At 40.8% G+C, this 23,700-nt stretch overlaps 1 protein-coding gene and 1 long non-coding RNA gene across 5 annotated transcripts in view; one reads left to right on the top strand and one right to left on the bottom strand.

The window, feature by feature from the left end:
• The window catches only part of CTNND2 (catenin delta 2), a 664,005-nt gene that overhangs the window by 172,873 nt on the left and 467,432 nt on the right, over positions 1 to 23,700 (top strand). The window lies entirely within an intron of this gene.
• On the bottom strand, positions 16,754 to 20,381 carry LOC135327319 (uncharacterized). The gene is made up of 2 exons (XR_010387428.1): positions 20,135 to 20,381; positions 16,754 to 17,609 (listed from the first exon to the last, which is right to left on the bottom strand). It is a non-coding gene; the product is annotated as an uncharacterized LOC135327319 (long non-coding RNA).

The following is a 23,700-nucleotide window of genomic DNA, read 5'->3' as shown; positions in this document are numbered from 1 at the left end:
CTTACATTTCAAAAAGAATTTGACAGGCTTTTGCATCAGAGATAAATGCCTACGGAAAGAACTCTGGAGTAGGAGGTAAATGAAGATGCCAGTAGAAAATTGTTTTAAAGCAAGAAAATGGGAACTTTTTGAATTTCAGAGAAGCTGAATGACATTCCCTGATCATCCTGTTCTATGAAGCTTGGAGAACAGAATCAAATATGATATTATTAATTTTTAAAATGGTTTAAGAAAGAACAAGAGTAAATCAAGGTTACAAAATCAGTTGCTAAAAATTTGATTCATCAGAATTAAGATTTGTCAGGAACCTATCTGTTTTCACACTCTGATAAGCTCTTGTTATGTGGTCACACAGCAATTATCCACAGCATTTGCCTTATTTAACATTTAAAATGGTTTGCATTCACTTGTCTATTCAGTAATGTACTTTACCGTCATTCAGCCTCAGGTCTTATTTATTAATAGCACTTGACTGTTGGTTTGAGATAGAATTTTAATTGCCTTATAGGCTTTTTCATGACACTTTTCAATAGTGCATACCATACGGAGAAACTGAGCAATTATCTCGGTGGTATCTAGTTAGTAGATGTCTACTTATTTTGTATTATCAATCTGATGTGCCTAGAATGTGACCTTTTATTGCACTTCATTTACAGAGTATTTTATATTTTTGAAACACAACTTCCACTTACTTAAGATTATGCAACAAGTGAGGAATACACAAATTGTGTTGACTCCATCTGAAAAGTTTTTCTTGAAACAAACTGTGTTTTAGAGGCTAAGATAAACTAAATTATCTAGAACAGCATTTGATTGCCTAAACTATCTAGCTATCCTTTTTCTTCATGTAAAGGGCTGTAAATTATAACTTCCCCAACAAATAAGGAAGAAAACAGTCTCACTGACTGCAGAAGTTACATATCCCCATGATATGCCCATCCTGTGCTTTGAAATAGGCAGATTTGCCTTGCTGAAAAAAAAACATTATAATTCATGGCACATTTGGGGTGATAATTCCTAATTTTAAATAAGTTGCTTTGCAATCTTGATCATAGCATTTTGATGTTTCTTTCCTTTCTTCATAAGCAGGAAGGTTTTCCAGTGGTAAATGGGAAAGTACCTTTCAGTATGTGGCAACATGCTAACACGTATAGAGCTGCAACCGTCACATCTGCTGCACAGGCTTCTGCCACTGAGGCTGGAGAGGCCACCGACAGTGCTTGTAATGCTACGATTGGGTCAGCACTGAGCTTCTTAGATATTTCCTGGCAGATGGATGAAACACTGACAGTCAGGACCGTACAGTGTTTTTCCAAGATCTTGATGAGATCATGTGATTAGTGTGCACAGGCTCTTCATGCTACTGGCCCTAGAGCCTCTAATTTTCCATTATCTCAGTTCAATTTTTCCCTCAAAACGTGCTTCTAACTCTAGCCAATGTCTGTCAAGTACAGGTACCTACACTTCATCTAATTTTGTTTGGCCTCCTATTTCATTACTACAGCTTTTTCTCCACTTTTATTTCCTATTCAGTTCATTTCCAGGCCTGCTTCATGTTATCCACCCACCACAATTCTCCGGTCGACCTACAAATTTGGATCACCTCAAGATCTATCAAGAATCAGTTTAAAGCTGTGAATATGATTAAAAGAGGCTCTAAAACCAAATTGCTAGGATTTCTCCTTATGTCAGTGCTGGAGAATTCAAGCAATTGCAAGTGTCAATACTTGCCACTGAGGATAATCATCCCACTCTGCAAGCCTTGCTGAACAGGCATTGGACTGACTGTTCAGTTTTGACACACAGTAGCTGAACTGCACACGTTATACCTATTGTATTATTATATTCTCGTACTTCGTAAATTCTAAGACTGAAACATGTAAGACAGAATACTGATCTTTTTTCTTCAGAAGTTACAATTTAGGCAGGCAGAAAAAATGAGTCATGATAAATACATTGCACAAAATGTTTAATATGGTGCTGTTACGAAGTTACATTATGTGCATTTGGAAGAGCAAGTAGAAATAGCTCTCAACTAAATCCTCTAAAGTCATTAATATTGTTTTGGTTCATTGCTTTTTCCTGTTTAAGCTGTTATGTTAGAATCTCCCTTTTGCTTCTTTTTCTTTTATATCCCGTGGGCAGTGAAAACATTTTTGTGCTGAGAGCAAATGGTACATTCTTATTAAATTCACTACAAATGTTCTAAAGACAGATGCACATTTTTTTCCGTAATTTCATACTATTATCTTTCCTACAAATTTATCAGAGTCCACACATTGCACTAGCAATACAAATATGTAATTTTTACAGTTATTTTTCTGAGAGAAGTGAAAATACATACAGAACATGAGATGATGTATTAGGCCTTTGCCAATATCTCTTGCATATGTATTTCTCTCTTCTACTGTGAATCATCATCTTTATTCATTAGAAATTCCAAATAATAGAGCTTATTTGACTTATCAGTTGAAGTGGCCAGAATAAAGATTTATTCCTGCAGTTCTCAATAATGTCATTTATATATTAGTATTCCCTTTAAAACATTCTTCAAGCTTCCTTGTTGTCTAAAATTGAAGTTTGGAGAAAAAATCTCTACAGATTGTTGATAGGGATTATCATACTTAGGTCTAACAAAGGTAAAAGGAACGATTTTGTTTCTCTGAGACGGGTTTTTTATACCATGTGCGAGGTGCTCCCCTGGCAGCACTTGCTGATGGGCTTTTTGTGAAGCCACCTTGTTGTGTGTGTTGGGGAGTGAAGCGTTGTTGGGCTTGGATTTTTCTTGCTTCACCTAGCTGGGCACGTGTTTATTATATTTGAGGGATATAAGAAGTTTTCTTCGTAAGAATGGCCCAACGGAAGCTTAAATAAGATGCGAAAGTAAAATCAGGAAAGGCAGCAAATGCCATTTGCAAAAGGGTGAATAACTAGAGTGGAAAAAGCATGCTAGGGGGTCTTGGTGTCAGCCTAGTCTGCTTGAGTGAGAAAGTTTTTCAAGTGAGGGAGACAGAAGAACAGCTCTCTGCCTTGAGCACCTCAGAGTGGCCTGTGGTATTTCGGGTTCATACTCAAATGAAGCCCATAAAGAGATGTGTGAAAGTGTCCTCTATAGTCTTTGAGATCTTGCTTAATTCATGCAGGTATCTTGTGGAGACATAAAAATTTAGATTAAAAGCACAGAATGCTTTTCTCTCTGGAAAATTCCCCTTCAAAGTAGCATTCTGCTGACTGTGCCAGTAGGAGACGCTAACACTAGTAAGGAGGCATATTTCCAGACCATTGCTGCTGTCAGATTTTTTTGGAAATGTTCCCTGAATGCTGATACCTATCATGCTTCAAAAAATAGTATGGTACAATTTTTAAACTGTACAGCTTTAAAATTTCTAATCTAATTTCCTTCTAATTTCTGATCTCAGCAATCACTACTGAGACTACGCTTTCTTTTTTGTTTGTTTATTGAGGAGAGAGGAAATGATTGCAACATCTGGAGGAAAAAGACTCTTGAATCTGGCACGCTAGGACTCTGATCTTAGTTGAAGCCCCTTGGCACTCATATAATATAAATAGTGTATTACATTGCTCTTATTATGATAGCACAGGATGAGCAGGGGGTACAAACATTGAAACAAATGTGGATTTTTTGGTTGTTTGGAAGCTTGATTTGAACGAATTGCTGGTTATGGTTAATATTGGTTTTGTGAGTAGGAATAGAGAAATTGCTTCTGCTGCCAACTTAAAATATCAAGTCATGAATATCCATTCCTTGACTATCTAATTCATAACTAGAATCCATTACTTTTGTTGTTGTGGATTTTCTATCTGTCCATCTTAAATGGCATTTCTTTCTTAATATACAGTTTTACATTGAGAGATATTTCCTGAAAAATATTAGTTTACTGCAGTTTGTAACCAAGTAAATCAAATGCATGATTTTTTTACAGTCATGTTGCAGGTATATATCCTGCTGTATCTAATGCAGGAACAGAAGTAATTAATAAACAAAGAGATTGAAAGCTGTAAAACATTCTTTTCTGCTACAGTGTAACGTATAAAGCATGCGCGTACTTAGATATATGTTAGTTATGGCTGTTTATATACTGTGTTACCTTCCTTCAAAGCACATTTGCTATAGATTTTCCCTGAGGGGGGCTCAGGATTAACATATTTAAAATTACAAACTGGCAAGAAAGTGCATAGACAGAAAGATAATGTGCATTTCTACAGCCAAGGTGAATCAAGGGTGTCAGTCATAGGTGTTTGAGAAAAGAAAAACAGATATGGAGTCATGTTATTGTGAGGAAGCATTAGCAACTTCAAAGCCTTGAAGATGCTGCAGCTGTTGAGTTTATAAAATCTATCGTGCTTGCTTTTTGAGATTGCCTTACATAAGAAATAACTGTTAAGTTTTTCTTCCAGTAGACTTACGACCAAGGACTTAAAGGGTTTGCTAAGAATGAACAAATCAGCTGAAGTGTGAGAGTTCACTAGTTAGAGTTTGCAGGATATTTTTCAAGGTTAGCTGTTTTTTAAAAAAAAATAGAAAATATGTTTGGCTGCCAAATGACATTTGTTTTTCCAGGTGCTTATATTATATGGCCACAGTTCTGGTGCACCTCATTCTTTCTGGTAGACCACTCACATTTGAGCACCCCTGCAACTCTCAATACAGTCAGTTGTAGCTGCATGCATGTTATCAGAGGACAGATTTTAGCAACTGCTGCACCAGTCTTCACTTCAGTTCCTAGTATTACTGATTTTAAACATACAGAATATATAACTCTATCTAGAATGTTTGTATATAATACTGAATAACTATCTGAGCATGCTATCCTTTTTCTGCAGATATTTTGTTTCTCTTCAATATACTCCTCCCTATTCTCTAGTACTTGGCTAAAAACTGCTCTCAAATAGGACAAAGTGACTCATCTTTCATTCAGATTTTTATTATTTTAGCAGGATTTGGAGTCAGATTCAGTTTTTGGAAAACAGTGGTTGACCTATTTGATTCATACGCCTTTCTTCTTTTCCCTGCCAAACATCCTGATTCACCATTAGGCAAGCAGCCGCCTCCTTCAAGATGCGGTGGCAGTGTGCCGTGCAGACGTTTGCCTCTCTGGTCACTCATTAGACAATTCTGAAGACTGTAAACTCTTCCCTTAATTATCTGTTGGTTCCAGTCTCCTAAAGTCACATCTATATTTAAATACCCCTTCCTTTGCCATCCTGTGATTTGCTCTTGTACCACTCAAGGGAATCAAAGTTCTTGACATTATGGCCATTCTGAATTATTACTGCATTAAAAAAGCAGAGATAATTTCCATGATGGGAGTACTTATATAACTTGTTTGAAGACCTGGAATCTAACTTATGAATTAAATATCCAAGCATATTAAGTATCCGAGTGTGCAGAAAATCTCTTAGAAAGTTCAGCTGATAAAATTTAATCTTTGAATTTCTCTCCCTCTACAGTATGTATTATCATATTTAATGAAACTTCATTCTTGCACAATATTCATCTTAAAACCTTAAAGCACCAGTCATTTTTGGGTCCTTGAAGCTGAGTCATTATGAGATCATCTGGAGGAGTTGGATAGTTGGACCAGTGCTTGATTTTTTTTTTTTTTTAATGTTGAGTTCTGTGCTGTCACCTAAGCAAAGCTAGTATTTATCTTAGGTTATAATGATAAACTCTGAATGAAAATTATCAACCACAACACCATTTTGATGTGTCAGGCTCAACTGAAGTTTGTTTCAATCAGAAGATAGTACTGCTTAGTACGTAAGTGTGTTGCCATCTGCCAGCTGGAGATATTACAGGATTAGCTATGTAGGAAGTTCTAGGGTAGGGTTTTTTTGGATTTGGTTTCCCTTTTTGGTTTTGTTTTTGATAATATAGTCCTATGAAGAAAGAAAGGAATAAACTGGAACAAGAATCGCTGGACTTTAGTTACAATTTTAAATATTTTTATTCACTTGATATTTAATTTACTATTTCACACTGCTTCCAAATCATAAAAGACTGTCTTTTGTCTAACTAAAAAGTACGTATTAAAAAAAAATTCTCCTTCCCATGTCGTTTTCCTCAGTAGAAACAGGGAGATATCTCTGCAGATTTCAAACTGCACCTCTGTGCATCGACTCGTGTGAAATGAATGTCACATCCTATATTCTCTTTGCTTTGTACTTCACAATTTATTCAGGTTGTTAAAGTTCTGCAATTCATTGCTAGTCCTCTGGTTCTTCATATTATCACAGGACAAAAGGAATGACCTCTATGGGTGATTTCGTTTTATTGTTGTTTTCTACACGGGTTGATGATGGCAGCCCATGGGGCTGTGTCACTAGGCCTTAAATAGTAAAGCTCTCTTCAAGGATGAAGCTGTAAAAAGTCTTTTTTTAAAAAAAATATAAATAAGGAAAATGGTTAGACTTAATGAGTTTTAGCAATGAAATTGGTGAGCTGGAAACCTTCAGTCAGGTGAGAGAGCTTTCTTCCCTAGTCAATTTTTGGAGGTTCCTTGATAGAATATGTCTGTTTAAATGTAAACTGAGAGAGTAAAATGAAGATTTTATTGAGTGTGTGATCTTTGTGTTATATAAGAAACATTTCTTGAAGTTGTGAAGACAGTTTGCCTCTAGGGAGGCTCAGGAAAATAAGAGGTTTTTTTGTTTTTGTTTTTTTTAATAGAGAAAAAGTCTTCAGGAATATTAGAAAGGGAACCTACTTTGTCAGCACTCCTAATTTTGATTTTGGAAAATAATCCATTCAATTACTGCCTGAAGACAGGAAACTGAATTCTTTTGCTATACTTCAGAAACACTTAGTTACAATATCTTTTTTTCAAAATAAATTTGATAGGAAATAATTTTTTTGAATTTTATTGTTTTACCTACACAGCAAGAACTGAAACTAAGGTAGGTGTGAACAAGTACAAGTCCTACTGACCCCATGCTCAAAGCAAATAATGAAAAAAAAAGGATGATGACTAGATAATACTCAGCTGGCTAATGTCACTTTATGGTACACTCATACATAGGAAAGGATGACCAAATGTAAAAGTCAATAGAAAAAAAAAAGTAATTAATTGGACAAAATTGCAATATTCTCCTTTTTTGTTGATAGAAAATAAAACATTTCAAGGCTTAAATGGCTATCCTTCCTCATCATATGAATTTACTGTCAAAATCTTCATTTGTGTGGGAACTACAGCCACATAGCTTGGAGAGAGGAAGGGAAGAGGGGCTCTGGCATGAATAACGGGTAGCAGGGTGACAATGGCTCCACAGAGTGTAACCGTCCTGGACATGGGTAGTTCTTCAAACTAGTTGACATTGGTTCGTGTCAACACATAGTATTTAATTCTTTTCAGATGTTTAGATGTTTATTTTGTTCATCAAAAATCAATTCAAATTTCATGAATTTCTAATCTTATCTTTATTCATTGTGTTAGAATTCTATATATATATATATTCTAATAGAATGAAATATGTGAATTACAATGAGCTAGTTTTTAGTAGGCTGCTGTATTTTTTAATTGTTTCTAATATAGTATCCCCTATAATCACTTTTTAAATGTTTTATTCATTTTGTACTCTCTATTGGTAGAGAAAAGTTAATTTGATGAAAATAATGGGAATCGAGGTTTGCTATCAAATTCATGTTTTACTTATCAAAGACAAAATGTTGTCTGTTAACATCTGCAAGTCTTTAGAAATGCAATATCTTTAATTCTTACTTCTAGAACAGTTATATTAAGTTGCTGTTCAAGTAAAACTAAACAAAAAACCCTGTGACTTCCTGCAGAATGCTTGGGAAAGTAAAGCTTTGAGGCCCCGGATGCTCACTTTTGTCGCTTTTTGTTGGTAGTGTTCCACGAGGGCACGGTCGGCATTTAATTAAGGAAAGTTGTCAGTTTATTCCAGCTTGTCTAGATATTTAAATAACTTTGGGTTTGGTTTGGTTTGGATTTGCGGGGTTTTTTTTCCCCTCATGGGAAAACTTTGCCAGCTGCTAAATGTTGAGATGATGACTGAAATCAGTGATTTTGTTTTTCAGGAGTCAGGAGGAAGTTGGTTTGTAGTAATGATTTACTGTCCATAGGGTTGTTCTGGCAAGCAAGGCCCGTACTGTGTTCCATAAAGTCAGTCAAAATTTACCTAACTGCTCGCCTTGTTATAGGGCTTGTGTGATAAGAGTTGTTTTAATCTGTTTTGTTTTAGGATGGGCAATTTAATTTTTTGAGTTTTTCAAATCTATGGAGTTTACTGGTGAAAAGAGAGAATTCTACCAGCCAGGCAGGAAACCTGCAAGTTTCCCTGCTGAGTTTAACATAAGAGCAGTTCTTGCTCCACAGGGGCACTTCATTTTCTCTTAGTTAATGTCCACATGGTGGGTTTGTTTCATTTAGTAAAGAAGGTATTTTTAAAATCCGCTCCAGACCGTGTTAACAATTGCAGTAGAGCTTTGGAGCTCATGCTTGAAATAAAACATCTGCTTAAGTGCTTTGTCAAATCTGAGCCTTACAAGCTGACCCTGAAATATAGATTCCAATTTTACACCTGCAGGACCTGGTATCACAGATGGAGGCTGCAATGATGTATAAAAAGAAGGTAACGATATTATAAAGAAGTCACTTCTGTGACAGGAATAAAAAGCAAAGGCAGTGCTGCTTTGGACCACCCGCTTAAAGACTATGTTATCTTATATGAAAAGGTAGTGCAGTGATTTTAAATTTAATAGTCTTGGATTGTAATATATTCAATATATCTATGACACTTCTCAGGTTATGAACAGCCTGACTACTTTTATAATGCATCAGTTATCCATACATTCAGAAAGATTTTTTTCCTGGTCAGTAAGAATTAACCTACAATACTTTGCAATAGTTTTTTTCCCGGGGCATTTTTTTTAAATTGGAGTATCTCGTAAACCTGGAATAGGGAATTTCTTCCTTAAAGGGGACCTCTGGCCTTTTTAATGCATTTAGTATTACATAATAACAATTTTAAGCTTCATAATGCATGTGGCCATGAGCCGTAGACTTGCCTAGTCCTTACCTGAAACAGTATTCCCTGATGATTATATTTACACATCAAACAAAACAAAACAAAACAAAACAAAAGACAATGTCTTTTTCTTATTTTCTTTTAAAAAGATTTCAGGGAAGGGTGGGAGGAGTGTTTCCTTTCTGGAAGGAGAGAACTGTCTGTGCCAGGAAACTGTGCAGCTAAGATGTAAACTCCCTTCATATCTACATGTAAGAAGTCTTTCACAAGTCCCTTTCAGTTAAAATGATCTCAGCTGTTATTTGTAATTGTAAATGTATATTTTTCAAACATGAAAGTAGTGATTTTTCTCTTGAACAGCATCTCCTGAACTGCAGGAGAAAGGCAGTAGTTATCCTGGGAAAAAAATTGAATAAAATTGTTGAATGCTGTTTTCAATAATAGCTTTTCTAATTTGATTTAAAAATATATATCATAAAAAGTATTTCAGGACCCTAACGGAAACATTGCCCTGTGTGTTGATTTCCTAGTGACATGGCCCACTTGCAGACTGATCAAGGTGAAACTCTCATGCTTGCAATGTCTTCTGATCTTTCATGAAGCAGCTTCTCCCCTCATGGTGGGCCACTCTGTAGTCTGCAGGTCCTCTGGCTTCCTAGCAGTGGCAATACGCAATATCCTTGGTCTGTTAATCATTGGGATGCCAGTTCACAAAGCAATTAAAAGCACTTTAACATGCACTTAAAACCCAGCAAAGGCAATTGAAACTAACTGTTTAAATGCTTTGCTGCAATGAGGACTAAAGGGATCGAGGCAGGCTGGCTCTCCAAATATAAACCAGGCTTCAGTGCCTTTTCTCTGATCTGAACAAAGTGTTGCAAAAGCTACTTGATTTCTTCCCTTCTCTTCGGTTCCCCGGTAGGTTCAGTGATACAAAGGTGATATCAAAAGCCACCAGCATTTATTTTCCTCTTAGCCTAGCACAGGGAAGCTGGCTTCCTGGGTAGCAGCTGGCAAGTTTGTTCTGATAAATATATACTGCCCCTCTCGGCATCTTCTAGGACAGATAATGGATAACGTTTCTGATACAAAAAATGGGCAAAGTGTTGCTGGTCCAAGCAAGTTTTTCCCTTTGAGTGATGACAGTTGTCTACAGTCTGTCATTGTTATGTCTGGTTTCTGGATTTTTGTATGACAGTGCAGATGGATTTTATTCTCCCAAGCTGCGGCCAGTTCACTTAGCCAATTTATGTAGGGCTGTCTTATTTAATTTTCGATTTCAGAGGAATTGCAGTGCTTCAGCTATGGGAATTGACATGATGGATTCATTTTTGTACATGTGCAAACACATTATTATCTATTTTATTCCTTTTGGTAGAAAGGAGTGAAATAATAAAACAAGCTAATGTGTAATGTAGGAAGCTAATTCACCAGGCTACGATTCAGCATTTCCTGAGATACTTGGGTCATGTTAACTAAAAACATAGGGGAAATAATGCTTCCTCACCTAGTATTTGTCGAAGTGTTTCCGTGATTTAAGGGCCTTAATATCCCACCTGAAGCCTAACACTGAATCATAAGCCTTTTAAACAGAGCTCCTTGAATGTATATGATCTATATATGTCAGAAGTAGTGAATACCACCTTTTCTGAAGAGAATGAAGGAGAAGGAATTTGAGTGAAAAGAATTATTTTACTAGAGCTGAAATCAGGCTAAAATTCTTGCTTTTCCTTCTCAGCTTTGAAAATAATGCTGGAAGAACAGCAATTCTTCGGAGTTTTGCTTTTTTTACCCCCTCACTTGCATTCCCTGTCTTGGCCTCCATTCAGAGTCAGCAGCCCAGCAGCTCACCTCGGTAAGTGGGAGGATGCCGTCATCTGCAGGGCTGATGTAATTTCCTGCGACAGCGGGAGTTAATTTGAGCCGATACATTGGAGGCAATTTAAGACTATATGGACCCGATGGAAATACGGCACATGTAAAACTTCTTTGCTTTCTGATCACTTACATGTGGACTGTCCTGTGCGATTCTCCACCTGACTGCTTTAAATATAATGAATGAATATTAATGAAAACGTCTAATGGATTTAGATCATGGAATTTGTTTGATCATTAGATTATATCTTTGAAAAACTTCAGTGAGAGCAATGACAAAGAATTCTGTTCTGGAGCTTGGTCTTAAATTTGGGGTTCTGAATATTGGCTTCATTTTTTATTATGTTAGAAGGTCACTAGGTTCCACAAAAGAAGAAGTATTATTATTCAGTAGAAATGGGTTTTTGGAAAGCACTTACTGGAAAGTGTCAACAAAGCTTCTTTCTGCTTAAATTTAAATTAGTTCTCTTGCAGTTATTAATATTCAACTGCAGTTGTTTTTTAAAGAAAAAATTAACTGTGATGAATGTATAACCATATTAAAAATGAGGTTGATAATTTATATGATAAAATATAATCTGGCTCCTCACAAAAGAACAATAAATGAAAATGCTGAGTTTGAGCTAGTTGTGGCCATCTTTATTCGCAGTGTCTCATGCCTTATTCCCCATTAAAGCTCTAGCAGTCATTTGGACTATATGCCTGGAAAGGTAATGACCTTTATAAATGAAGATGGCAGAATCCATTCTTATATAAATATGAATAATCCTTCCACCAGTTCAGAAAGCTGAACATACAGCTGCCATCTTATCCTGGCATAACAGTTTATGTTAAAAAAAACCCTTTTCATTCACCATTTAAAAAGGTTGGATTAAGCTCCAATTATTTTCATATTCCTTTCTCTTTATTCTTGGATTTAATTTTTAGGTAACTAATAGGCATTATAACAACTTAGGATCAACTTTCTAATTTTTGCATGAAAGGATCAGTAATATGGTCCTTCCAAATAAGATAAGCACTTGCAATTCCTTTTGCAATTAAAGTTTCATGAAATCAGCAGGATATTTTTAGATCCTTTTCAGTGCAGACATTTTGTTCTAACAAAAATAATATTCACATTTTGAAACAGTAAAAGAAACTAGGTAAACCCACAATAGCATGCATTCCAGGTAAAGTGACACTTTAGGTGTATCCTGTTTCTGGTTTGACAAAATCTATCAGAGTTTCATATCCTATTAATCAGGTTATTTTCACTGTCTTCCATTGATTCATTTATTGATCCAACTGCTAATGAAACTTTCCTATTACAGAGAGGAGGATCCAAACCAAAGCACTCATTATTCTAACTGTATGGGTTTTTTTTCATTTTTGTTTTTCTATTACACAAAAAAGGAGAATAAACTGGGAAGGTTTAACCACTTCTATTTTTGCATCTCTGCACTGTGACAAAGAAGAAATGAGCCAAATTTCCCAGAGCATCACAAACTACTATAACTTTCCTCGATACCACGACATACTTGTCTTTAGATGACATGACTGTTTTACCTGAATTCTGTTGGCTGAATTCACGCTGGAGCAATGTCTAAAAAAAATCATTTATTGTTACCTGGAACTGTGGCAGAGGCCATACTCATGTCTTCTGGGTGAATATATCAAATGTATATCTGTTTTTGGTCATTTCCTAATCAAGCAGTATCTCCAGAAGAATTAAAAATGTCACAATGGTATTCAAATATGAACAGGCCAGCTTGGGTAGCTTGACAAATTACATGGATGAACAGATGCAGAAGGCACTTGACCCAGTTTATAGTGGTCTTCGTGTAAATATGTTACTGTCTAGTACTGTCTTTTCTTCTCATTTTTCTTTACTTTTTCTGGTTTTTGTACTGGTTAAAAGGGAAAACATCCATTTATTCCCCTTGTCAGCTCTTATTATTTTTAAGCCATTGTATTTCAACAGAAAGTCCCTGAAGGGACAAAATTCTCACCACAGTTCCCTGCCTGGTGTAGGCTTCAATCCGTGAGGCACAGAGACTTCCAAAAGCTGTAGCCTGTTTCCAATCACAAGAATTACCCAGACATGAAAATTCATCTCAGATAGCACCAAGCCTAGAAGTGCAGTTTTGTGCTTGGCCTAAGGCTGTCTGTCACACCTGGGCTATGGAACCAGTGAGATTTTTTGAGACAACTCACTACTCTTTACCATTGCTCCCCCTGCATCTCTTTGAGGTCAGAGATGGCAGTAATGTCTGCTAGAAGCAGAAAATACATTTTAAAAGCCAAAGTTCTCCAACTCAGGAGAGGGAGATAAGGTCCCTTAAGCCAAGAATTTCTTGCCTGGGTTAGAGTGGACTAAATTTAGCTGCCATCAGCACTGTTTTTTTAAAAAAACAATATGCTGGCTAGTTTGTGTAAGGTCATCAGTCGCCAAGCTGGGCTGGACACCCACTGAAGTAGGCATCAGAACCTGAAGATCACACTTTTTACCGTGCCAGGACGTTATGGAGAGCATGTTGATTTGAAGCATCTTCTCTTATGCCACTATCAAGGCCAGCTAAGCTGACTATAACCAGTAGCCAAACCAGACCCTAAACTCTGTCCCTAGCTAGTTTAACTGCTTTTGCCCCCTGAGCACCAAGCAGTGCCCCTGAGCTGCAGAAGCTGGCAGCAGCTCCCCATAGCCACAGAAAGGTGTCCTGGGAACCAGCACTGTTAGCCAGGCTTACGTCATCTCGAAGGAGGGAGCATGTTCCTTGTCCCTTGGCCTGAGAGTCCTCTGCCAGTGCCTAGGTGGTCTCTACGTCCTGGAGCCTTCCCTGTGGCAGCTGCAGTCCCCATCTGAGCATCCGTTGTTGACCCTGCTGAGAAGGCATGTTGACAGAGCTGCCGCTAAAGAGCTGCCCATGCAGAAATGGGCCAGGAAAAAGCTCAGCTCACTGCCACTCATCTCTGGATTCTGCATGTCCCATTAGGCAGGCTTCATAGCCAGTCCATTAGGCTTCTCCTCAGAAAACATTCCCCGTCAGAGGTGTTGATCTACCACTGTACCCTTGTTCCTATTGAGGATTGGGACAGGTAAGACAAACAGCCAAGGTGCTATGGGAGCAGTCACAGACTCCAACCTTTTCTGCCAGACATTCTCTTCAAATTAATCACAGTGGTGTTTTTCCTGTCTCTGACTGATCCTGTATTTCACAGGACTCCAAGTCTTGTTTTGGCTAAGTAGGCCACAAGCAGGCTGTATAGGAGCTGGAGCTGAATTCCCCTTCCTCTCTTCTACGCTGTAACCTCATAAATATGATTTTTGTCATTACTAGTAAAAGGCCAGGGGCTTGGTACAGACCTGACGGTGCCAGGTTTCGGGGCATGTCTGGGTCTGCCTTGGCCCAGGCTGGTTTTAGCTGTGGCAGCAATTGCCTTGTGGCCAAGTGCCTATTGCCTGGCCTGCATTAACTTAGCTCTGGGCATGCTCCAGGGGCTGGGGCCAGCACCTACGTGGTCACTGAGAGACAAACAACTGCCCGCCAGGGTGCCTGGGCTGCAGGAGGGTGGTGTGCAGCATCCAGGCTGTACCTGGGAAGTGGGGAGAAGGAGGCAGTGATAAGGAAATGCATAACAACAGCAGATCCCAGGACTGAGGAAGAAGAAACTTTCATCATGCTCCCAGCAAAGACCTCAGGATGCTGATGGTTCGTTCTGACTCTCACCAGTCACCCTAAGGAAGACTCAAGTGTTGACCTTAGCATCCAGAGGGACATCAGAAGGGTGAGCACAACCCCAGAGAAAAGGGGTAGATATCAGTAGGTTTTCATTAGCCTATGAGACCTTTAAAACATTAAATGGACTAACAGTAAGTTCTTGGTTCCATAACTAGATTTTGAGTGTAACACTCCCCCTACTATAGCCTGTCCAGCTACAACAGCTGGCAACATAGACGGTGACATCCAGCTGAGGCAGAGAAGGGCTGGCACTAGAGCAGGTTTCTAATGTGACCTGGTTTCACCTGTCTGGACACCCCTCAAGTGGAAGGGGATCACCTTTCAACTCCATCCATTCCCTACCACCCTTCCAGCTGTGTCAAACCAAATACTGCAGCCTAGCTTTCAGATAGGATATATTTGCCTTTGCACTTTGGGAACTCCTTTTTTTTTTGGATATGTTATGAGATTCAGAACTAGCTGCAGTATGCCAATGGCAGCATCCAAACTGTATTTGGATGATAACAAAAAATTCCAGTACAGGTTTTAAGCAATATGACAATCTGTTGATTTCTAAGAGTAGATTTTAAATTTACTGCAAAAGGGATCTGAAAGCTCAATTCTTTTTTTGTAGACAGCAAATGTGATCCAGCACATATCCAGTCTCCCGTCTTTAGCTTACAGAATAGGCTCTTTTTTTTTACTGTTTAAAGTTTGCCTTAGCACTTAATTAGAGGCAAATCTGAGCAATTTTTAATTCATTCACCTAGTTATTGAAGTCACTGCTATCATAGCTATCATAACACTATTGTGACTATGTGGCTATCTTTCTCTCCTTCCCTCCCCTCATATCTACATCCTTTGTTGTCCTGGGGGTAAGTTGCAGTGATGAGTAGATGCTACTTCTCTATGTTAAAACAGTTGCAGCATGAATGAGATCTGCATGCCACTGTTCTTGTAGCTGTTTGTTTTCTTTTCTCAAGATGTGACTTTAAGTGACCTGCATCACAGCTTGGTTAGCGTGACATGACATATGATCTGCTGAGGAGGAAACTGTGCTTCATTAACCTAGAATCTCTGCTGATTATGAACTTCATTTACTATTTTAGTAATTACTTCCCAAGAGCTACTTCACAGTTGCATGGAATTTTTCCTGAATTAATCTGCTGGAAAAAAAGCCATTCTAATTGCTTTAACATTTCAACAATCTATGCAGTGGATCCACTTTAAAAGTTCATTCAAATTTATGATTATTACTACTTCAACCAATATCCTTTATTTTGTGCACTTACAATGAGGAAATGCCATTGGAACTGATAATTCTGATTTAACTGATAACTGAGTTCAAACTTGTATCATATTTGAACTGTAAGCAACTATACAGATAAAAAGAAATTATTTGTTAGAACATTATAACCTATTGAATTCTACTTGGATGCAAACTTTTTCCTGGAATTAAGATGTACCAGGTAAATAAAATGCACTTTTCATATTTTAATATGACAAAAATAATTCACAATATTTTTTGTAATAAATTTTCTTTTAAGTAACATCTGATGCTGTATGTCTTACTGTTTTCATTGGCAAAAGTTTAATTGACTTTAGTAGACTTTAATTTTAATTTACTTTAAAATTTTAATTCACTTTAGCAGTCCTTTCTGTGGTAGGATCGTAACTCTTGCAAGAGTAGATGATTGACCTGCTTAGCTGCTTCTTTATTCTGATACATTTCTGCAATTCTCATACCCGTTGGTGAGTGTCCCACTTTGCATGTAGAGGTAAAATAGTCAGTTCCAGCATTTGGCGATTTGGTTCGTTGGTTGCCCATTTTTTAACGGCCAAATTAGTCACTATTGATACTGACTGGTATTTGTTGATGAAACAGAAGTTGACCTTCTGTTTCCAGTCATGTAGAACTCCTGCCCAAAAACCAGTCTCGCAGTCTGGCTTTGGAGCCAGATTTCATTTATCCTGCAATCTGCCACTGTTGTGAAGTACAATTTGCATTGACTTTTTCGGATGTAAGAAGATCCTCCCAAGAGAAAGGTAGGTTTATTGTGCGCTAAAATAACAAATATTTCAGCGAGGGAGTGTCCCGATCCAATATCGGGGGGGGGGGGGGGGTTCATTACGATCCCAAGGATGAGATTAAGACGCTAAAACCGGTCAAATATCGTACAACCTTTTAACTTTATTTTCATAAAGTTAACGTATTTCTGGTAAAAGGAAAAACAAAGGTCTGATGATCCCTAAATAACAAATTCCCGACCACCCCACGGGTAAAAATTTATATGCTGTGTCCGCAGATCCAATAATGCCCCTTCTTAGCTCTGATGCTCTGAGCAAATGGCCTGTCTATCCCTCGTGGGAATTGAAAGTAAGTTGTGTCTCTGTTGCCCAGAGGGCTGACAAATGTGACCATCCCATCACCTATTTGGCCGATACAATACCAAGCCCCAGAAGTGCCTTCCCATTTGCAGGTTTGCTTGTAAGGGGGATAATTGGATCGTTGGAGAGTTAAAGTTTCATTTTTGTTTGACCAGTATCCCTCAAATCCCCGATTGTGCCCCGTTTCATCGAGCCACGTCCATGAGTGGAGATTCCCGTCTTTATCGAGTGGCTTACGAGCGAGTGTCCATCGACATTTACTTTACCCCACTTCGATCCCTCCCTCCTGGGTACGATTTAAACAATATTGCCCCATGGCTGGAAACTGAATTGGCCAGGTCCCACTGTCGTCCCACGTGTCGTCCGCGGTTTCGCTGTAATTGCTTACGATCTGGTCTGGGGTGAGGGGTGTGGACGTCCACGGCCAACTTGATAATCCTAGCGGTCCTCCGCAAACCCAGCAGTGGCTTAAATTGAAAGTTTGGCTTACTGCTTTCGCCAGCAACATGAACTCGTTGTTCTCGAAGGGATTAAATGGGTTGAGGGAAGGTAGAGAGAGTGGTCGTTCGTCGCCCTCATGGATGCATCCTTGAATCTGGGTGGTCCAGAGCAGTAGATGCATCTTGGTCAGACCACCACCTTTGAAAACATAAATAAGAACAAACTCACTCCTCGGGTCAGGAGGCGGGAATAATCCATTTTGTGTGAATCTTGTAGGTTTTCCCACTAGCATCTTTTGCTCTCCAAATATATTTATTATTCTATTAACCTCCCAGGCATTTTGCTCCCAAAAAGGAAGCCATTCCAGGCAGCCTTTGAACACCGTATGTGAGTCCGTGTAGATGTGTACAGGGGAAGTAGCCTGGCTTTTGCACTGGGATACGCTCCACACTGCAGCCAGCTCTCCCACCTGCGTTCTGCCCTCTCCCTCTGTAATGATCTGCTCCTTAGTCCCCACTTGGAGCGCCACAGCATGGTATCTCCAGGTTTTCCCTTCCCGCTTTGAGGAAGCATCTGTGAACCATGCATTTAGGATCTGATCGGAAAATGTGGGAGCTACTTGAATTACAGAGGGAAGTTGGGGGGTTTCTTTATTCAAGTCTGCCTCATCTTGTATATTTAATACTTTAGTGGCTCCCTCTGTTACGGAGAAGATTTCACAATAATGCTCTATTTGTGCATACCATTTTCGTACAGAGGCTCTCTGAGCCACCCCGTCAGGGGGTGGAGTCCCTGCCAGGACTGCTTTGGTCACCTTAAACGGACCTCGGAGAACTATGGTTTGCTTTCGAATAGCTCGTTCAGCCTCCCTTACAGCAAGGCTGACTACAAACAGCCCCTTCTCCCATAGGTGGATAAAGAGCCCAGTCCGGGCAAATCCCCATTCGATCTGGATAGGGTCGGTGGGGTGGATTGGCCCCAAAGCTTGGTAGGCTTTTGCCTCAAAAACCAGCAGCCGCAATGCCTCATCGTGGACCGAGGTCCGCTCCCAGTGAGCCCTTTCCTGTAGTAAGTCATATAATGGCCTGGCAACAATTGAGAAGTCAGGAGTGTGCGTCCTCCAAAACATAAGCAGCCCTAGAGCATGTTGTAAGGCCTTTTTGGACTCCAGCATTTTAACTGAGTCCAACGAGGACAGGGTATCCGGGGGAACGCAGGTCAACCCCCCCCTCCACCAGATTCCCCAAAATTTTACTTCACTGGAGGGAGTTTGGATCTTTTCAGGTGGAATTGTCAGCCCTATCTGTTCTAGGTGAGCAATAGTGTCACGCTGTGTTTTCTCAACATCCTCTACCCAGCTCCCTCCCACGAGCACATTGTCTATGTATTGATAAATTCTGACTCCCGCCTGTATGGGGACAGTTTCGAGCTCTTGTGCTAGCACATGATGGGCTAGCGTAGGGGAATGCTTGTACCCCTGAGGCAGTCGGGTGAACGTGTATTGCTGTCCCTCCCACATGAAGGCAAAACATTCTTGGTCCTCAGGCTGCAAAGGTACCATAAGAAACATGTCTTTGACATCAATTGTTGCCATCACAGGGTGGGACTGCTCCTGGATAGTCGCTATTAATTCAGCAATGTTTGGCACAGCTGTTATCAATGGGCCTGTACTGTTATTTAATTGCCAATAGTCTACGGTTAGTCTCCACTTACACTTTGGTTTTCAAACTGGCCATACAGGGGAACTGAAGGGGGACTGTGCCAGGATCACAACTCCCTGTTTTTTCAGGTCCTCCAGTACTGGGGTAATTCCCTCTCTCGTTCCCAAAGGTAACAGATAGAGTTTTACATTAGTCAGCCGGGAAGCGGGGAGGGGAGGCGCCGCTTGCAGCAAGCGCACTGCCACACCAAAATCTCCGGTTAGTCTTCTGACCTGAGGAACACCGAAAGACCACGAATTCCCCTGGGTATCCCGCCACTGTTTCCCCTTCAGGACATCTATGCCTAAGAGGTTCATTTGAAAAGGCCCCACAGCTGCCATGGTGTCCACAGGACTCTCTTCCCCTGGTAACCACAATGTTACCGGGGTCATGGGCACAGTTTGGGTCTTTCCCAGAGCATTTAAAACTATTAGGTGTTTGGAGGGGACCGAGATGCCACACCGTTCCGCCTCACTCCATGTTAGCGCTGTAATTTGCGCTCCCATATCGATTAGAAAGGTTACGGGCGCTCTCTTCGGCCCCACCGCTACGGTGATTAAGAAGTCTCCTTTGTTATTACAGGTGAGCTGTCTTGTAAACATCCGCCCTCTGACTCCCCCCTCACCCTGAGGGGGCGGAGGAGCTAGTTTTCCCACCGCCCTTTCGTCCTCCTCGAACTCCCCCCCACACGTTTAACGCCGGTGTGGGGGGTTGTTTCGGTCTGGGCGGGGGTCCCTGTCCAGACCACCACTGTACCAGGAGCTCTAGTTTTTTGGTCGGGAGCCCGTCCATCAAATCTCGGGGCACGCCTTTTTGCAGCCCCAATTGCCATAGTCCCTGCCGGGTCAGGGATCTTTCTCTTCTGGCTAAGTCTGGGCTCCTCCCAGAAAATGCCAGAGACTTGCTTGCTGGCTCTGCCGCCCGCACGGCCCTAGTTGCCACCCTTTGGTAAGTCCGGCCGACTGGCCCGTATTTCCTCCCAAAATTAATCAATTCCTGGGCTACCTCTCCCCAGGTCCACACCTTTTTCCGCAGCCACCGATGCTCGGGGGTTACCATCCCTTCCAGGGCAGCCACGATTCTCTCCTCGCGGGGCACATCTTGAATTCTCCCCTGCAATTGGATCCCAATAGGTTTCAGGGAATCAGGAAGTCCCCGTATTAGGGACGTCATCCGCTCGGGATCTACTGGCAATAACATCAAAGAGCTCAGGTTCGGCTTGAGTTCCTGATCGTACATCATTTGCAGACAAGCTGCTTTTTGTACACTTTCCAACAATTCATCAATGGAACCTGTTATAGCTAGGGGATTCCCCCCTTTCCAAAGGGTTCAACCCCCCCACCCAATATGCAGCCCTCTGAGTCAGGGACCACGGGGCTCAGCAATCGCCGGTTGTCAGGAACACACCCGGGCCCCAATATCCCTCTGTCTCCTTTTCAGATAGCAGGATTCAGTCCCCCCCCCCCCCCCCCCCCGACAGGGATACCCTCCACATGTATTCAGTTTCGGATTCCCTAGCCATTCTGGCAAAATCTTTTCGCAGCCTGGCCAGTTCGGTAGCTGTGAAAGGGATTTCTTTGGTAACAGCCTGGGGGTGGTTGTCGCTGTCATCCTCGTACATATATTCTGTTTTGACTAGTGGGCACATATGGGGGGGGGGTCGTCTACGGCCTCCTTTAGTCTTTTTAGGTCCCTTTGGGGGTAAATTTGGCGTACCCCTTTTCCCTCGAGCAGCACCTCACTTTTGGCGAGGGCGTCTGCCTCCCTCAGGAGCTGGTTTCTTAGCTCCTCTTTCAAAATCAGACCCTGGTGCTTCTCCTCCTCCAGTGCCCGCTTGGTTTCCTGTAATTGTTCTTGCAGCGGCGTTAGCGCTGCTTGCAGCGCGGCAACCACAGCCTCCACCTGACAAGGTGCCTGCTGCCTGTCCTCCACCGCAGCTGCTAGGCACGCTCCTAGCACAGCACAAACAATAGCTTTCCCTTTTCCTCTCTTTACTTTAGCTTCTTTTTGCAAGACCACTATTTGGTCTACTACACTTTGCAATTGGAACCAATGGTCCCGTGCCCAGTCTTGTCCTGAGGGCGAGGGGCGAGAACAGTGTACTTCCAAAAGATCATACAGTTTCTCGATTTCCTCACAAAAATTGCCTGCCTTCTGGGCAGCCATATCCTACAAAGGGGATTTCATCCTGGGAGGGCCAAACCTTAAAGGAGTCCAAGTTTCCCCTATACGCTCCCGGGAGGCCAAACCGTAAGCTACTACAAAAAATGTCCTACAAAGGGGATTTCATCCTGAGGGGGTCACACCTTAAAATCCAAGTTTCCCCTATCCACCCTCAGGAGCCAAACCACAAACTAGTATACTAAAGATCTCAACATTCACTCCTTCCTTACGCTTCGTTCGTCTCCAGCCGCTTCCCTCGCGAGAGAGCAGAACCGCGGATCAGAACTCCGCACTCGCTTTGTACTTGTTCATACGTCTCATTCACACACAGTCGCTCAGCACACCATAAGGTTGTACGACACTCTCGTCTCAAGGGATCCTGTCCGTGATGCCAATTAGATGTCCCGATCCAATATCGGGGGGGGGGGGGTTCATTACGATCCCAAGGATGAGATTAAGACGCTAAAACCGGTCAAATATCGTACAACCTTTTAACTTTATTTTCCACGGAGTGGGGAGAAAAGGTGGGGAAAGGCAAAGGGGAGGAGAGAGAGAAAGAGAGAGAGAGAAAAGGGGGAGAGAGAAAGAGATATCACCACCCGTGGATCCAGCGGCGTCCCGTTGGTCCTCTTCACCCTGGGTGTAAATTTTAGCGATGTGCGTGCAGTAATTACAACTCAAGCAGGGTCCGACCCTAGGTTCCCGCTGAAAAGTTCGGGGCCAAATCAAGGCAAATTAAATAAATAAATTGTAATGACACGCGTGCAGTAGTTACAGCTCGAGTTGGGTGCCTCCAAAGAGGGACCCCAAACAAAGAAATCCCTGGGCAATTATAGCTTTTTTCAAATTAAGTTTCCCACCCCTCACGCGGTAGTTCAGACCAACAGTAATTTTTGGGTCTGGGGTCTCCTGCTCCCTATTGGGTCTCATCATTGTTCCCAGGCAGGCTGCTTTTCTCCCTTATCTTTACTGTTGCAGTTTCTGCTGACAGATGTGTTTTGATTCCTTGGGTTCTGCCCTCCTCTCTCAAGGCCCTGACAAACAGGTGGTGTTCCAGCAATTAGCACTGCCCCAGCAGTGACAGTAGGTGTTATCTTCCAAGGTCCTGACAAAGAGGATATAATCGAGACCCCCTCCCCTAATTAACACTGTTTCAGCAGTGAGAGGAGGCCCTGCTCCCCAGGGTCCTGGCGCCCAAGCAGGCCTCACTTCAAAGCCTTGACTTCCTCCCTTTCGGAATGTGAGGCATAGGAATGCAAACTGCTTGTAACTCCCTTATCTTTCCAGTCTGCACCAGCCCTGGAGCCCTTTCTCACTGAACTAGGGAGTGCGGCCTAAGGCTTCAGCAAATTTAGCTACTCATGCTAAGCAAGTTTTATAAAAGTTGTGCTAAGTGGCAATAATTTACAGTCCAGGTCCCAAAGTCTCTGCCCGATCATGCTCTGGTTTGGCGCAGGCTCGGTGTGTCCCGGGTGATCGCAGGGAGACCACTTTGGGGGTCGAACCAGCTCAGTCCTGTTTCCGCTGGGAACAGATGGCTTGTTCGGGGTTATGGTTTGCTTGCACCTTATGTACCAAGAAATGTTTAAGGCAAAAGTTCACTCATCTGTCTGCCACAGGGAGTAAGGAACAAAAAGAGAAATATAAACTGTAATGTTGCTAAGCTGACCACATAATACAAGCATGTGATAATCAGTAGTGATACTGACCATAAAATTTTCTGTAAAGTTACAATATGAAATCGATTCATTCTTTTAATAAGTATAAACAATTTTACTTAGCTCTTACTTTCTGTCCACATAATGCTGGATGACTAAAATTCTATCTACTAAAAAACTGGTGGTTTTTAGTAGTAGTCTTCACCAGAGGAAAAATAAGAGAAAATACATTTCCTTTCCCTCCCTCCCTTCCCTAGCAATGGTTTCTTTAAGTTGTATTTTGTCCATTCAAAGGAGAATAAGCTATGTTTCACTCTTTTCCTAGCCTAAATGAATTTGGTTCTTTTTTTTTGCTTGTTTGTTTTAGTTGATTTGTTGACAATTTCAGCAGGTGTCATTATGATTGTGTCCTGATGAGTCTTTCCTCTGTAAAAGATTCAGTGAGATTTATTAGAGTGAGAAATAGTCTTGCTGTTTTAAGTGTAATGGTAAGTATTTTTTTATTTAATCTTTTTTGCTTTAGAAGTGAAACATTAACTCTTTTCAGCAGGATTTTTGACACAATTTTTACTATAAAACACAAATTTAGGCTTTTTTTCTCACTAAAGTTGATTCTATGTATAGTTTCGACTGTTACTATAGATGTTTTATAGATGAAAACTTGGATCATCTCTATATTTGTAATATAGAGCATTTACTTAAGGATAAATTTCTGTTCCAATAAGCTGATTTAGTGTGAAAAACAATTATATTTTGTACTATTTTTTC

This window comes from Dromaius novaehollandiae, chromosome 2, assembly GCF_036370855.1.
Source record: "Dromaius novaehollandiae isolate bDroNov1 chromosome 2, bDroNov1.hap1, whole genome shotgun sequence".
NCBI classification, from domain to species: Eukaryota; Metazoa; Chordata; class Aves; order Casuariiformes; family Dromaiidae; genus Dromaius; species Dromaius novaehollandiae.
This window is presented reverse-complemented; position numbering and strand designations above follow the sequence as displayed.